The sequence below is a fragment of the Brassica oleracea genome, chromosome C5, assembly GCF_000695525.1.
Source record: "Brassica oleracea var. oleracea cultivar TO1000 chromosome C5, BOL, whole genome shotgun sequence".
Lineage (NCBI taxonomy): Eukaryota > Viridiplantae > Streptophyta > Magnoliopsida > Brassicales > Brassicaceae > Brassica > Brassica oleracea.
Window position 1 is genome coordinate 28,411,251 of NC_027752.1, and position 2,829 is coordinate 28,414,079.

At 37.8% G+C, this 2,829-nt stretch overlaps 1 pseudogene; it reads left to right on the forward strand.

Annotated features, from left to right (window-relative positions):
* Positions 1 to 1,935: 1,935 nt before the first annotated feature.
* LOC106344911 overlaps positions 1,936 to 2,829 on the forward strand; it is a 9,564-nt pseudogene continuing 8,670 nt past the window's right edge.

The window sequence follows — 2,829 nt, forward strand, 5'->3', positions numbered from 1 at the left end:
TGCTCTTCTCCCCCATAAAATGTGCACTCCTTGGACCAGAACGTCACCACTTCTCCCCCTGCTTGATTGCATATTAAGCTGAAACAGATGCTTGGATGTCAATACAAACATCACATACACACCCGTATGCTTCTTCATGCGTACTGCATCAGGCTCTGACACATCCGCCGAACTACTTTTTGAACTACCTCTCGAACCACTCCTTGTATTGGCTCATTAGGCTTGGGCTTCTTCCCCTCTGCTGTAATATGGTAGGCTCCTCCCATCCAGTCTTCACAGCTATCCACGTAGCATCATTGATTCCTCGAACCAACAGCTTCATGCGCACCTTCCAATGACCATACCAGCCATCCTTCAACATGATTGTCTTCTGTATAGAACAATCGTGTACATTTTCACCTTCAGGATCACACCAGTAACTTAGGTGACCGGCTGTGATACCAATTGTTAGTGCAAAGATGACACCACAATAAGGTAATGTAGAAGATAAACCAAGAGACAAAATAGATACAAGCAATAGTTGGTTGCAAGACTTGTTTATCAGCTTTACACAGCTTATTAACACCCTAACAGCTGCTACTGAAATTTTTCTAATCTACTCAAACTTGTCTCTCTGTCATTGAAACTTCAGCAACTGCTTCAGCACGACCCAAGAACACCCCTAAGGGATTTTCACCATTCCTCTATGATAATAGCCAGTATCTTATGGAATACACACGACTTCATAGCTCTTTTTATTGTGATCTCCACGTTCCTGAAACCCTAGTCTTCAAGGAACATGTATATGGACAACTTCCATATCAATAAGTACACTTTTTTTTTTTAAATGCATTTATTCCTCAAGGCATAAACTTACTCCCAAAGTTTATCTCTTGCATTTCTCCACGGTATAAACTTGCTCCTCAAGTTTATCCCACGCCAGCTCAGCATCTTGCGTCCACATGGTCTCTACCACTCCGCATGCCTCCTGGTTCACTCTCTGACACACACTGCCTCAGCAACTGCTTCAACAAGTACGTCAAGACATAAACCCTCAGTTTATCCTTCTCCATATCAGCGTATCTTGCATCCATATGGTAACTCACCACTCCGCATGCCTTATGTACTAACGACTAATGAATCAATGACTTCGTTGCCTAGTTAATGACGGAAGACTATTGACATCTAAAAGCTCCACTTGCATTTTCAATAGAGTCTTTAGAATTCCACAAAGTCCCAGCTTCCCTCTTGAAACCGAAGCTCATATTATTTTCGTTACTCTTACAGTTAGTTAGAAGCACCACTCGACAAATGCGTTGTTCCACTCAGAAACCCTTTTCTCTCAATTTTATTCACATGTTTTCTTGGTTTCACACAGAAAGTCTATTTTTATTATCAAATGAGCTTTTATCTTTTTTAATGAAAGTTTTATGGCTTATACACACACACACATCATCATCATCATCATCATCACCATTAATTTTATAGTCACTTCTATTCTATCACAAGAATTTTCTTCATTTTGTGTTTGCTGCTGTGCCATTAAAGCCATTTAATATCAATTAAAGTAGTCCCAGGCAAACCTACCACTTATTTTCTCCACCATACATTAACCTGAAAGAAAAAAAAATCTATACAGGCTTCAAGCCTTCACTTGCGTTTGAAAACAAACAACAATGTAAATTAATTTGACATGACGCTGATTAAGAGGCGTACCAAATCGGTCATCAATGTTTAAGGCTGATGTTGTAACTTGTAAAGGAAGAAAAACGAGTTCACAAATCTTATGTGAAGATAAATTTTGAAACTTTTGCATGATATATAAAAGTTAGTTGGAACATAAACAAAATAGAGAAAGCTGGTCCATAATTACCAGAAAGATTATGTGGATTGAGATTAAGCCCACCCCTCTCGGGATTATTTACTCGGTTTGGATATTCATACAACATCCTCACTATATTTAGACAAATATAGATCACAAAGTATGGATATAAGCATCCTAGAAACACAACTTTAGTAACAAATTAATAACAGCAAGAACATGGCAGAGACTCAAGGAAAGGTCATCACTTGCAAAGGTAAGTAAAGTACTCACCAACGTGACTGTTTCTTATGATATGGTGATGACGATGATGATTATGGTGGAATGATGCATGTATGTAGCTGCTGTAGTATGGGGTCCAAAAGAGCCGCTTGTAATACAAGAAATATGCGTAGATCCTCCTCAGAAAATGGAAGTTCGGGTTAAAATCCTTTACTCCTCCATTTGTCACACCGATCTCGGAGCTTGGACCGGAGTGGTAATGCATGCACCTAGATTCAAATCATGCTTCTTGATTAATATTGTAATCTAATTAGAATATCAAATTTTGTTTATTAAAGAATGAAGGTGAACGAGCATTTCCAAGGATTCTTGTAGCCAACCCAAATTGTGATATATATCAGTCGTATTTAAAACTTACCCGTGACGCTAATTTTTGTTTGGACAGAATTTAGGTTCACTCCTTACGGTGAATTCACCTCACCTTTTAGGATCAATCAAAGTGATACATAGATTATTAATTAAAAATATTAAATTAAATAAAAAATAGTTACAAAAAATAAAAACGCTAATTTTAACGACGCTAACGCTTCCAGCTAAACCATAAACCCTAAATCTTAAATTCTAAACCCTATACCCTAAATTCTAAACCCAAATCCAAACCCCTAAACTCAAACCCTATACCCTAAACCCTAATCCTAAACCCTAAACCCAAATTATATACCCTAAATCCAAAAACAAGACTATAAACCTAAACTCTATACCCTAAACTCAAGTCCTAGACCCTAAACCCAAACCGTAAACCTTAA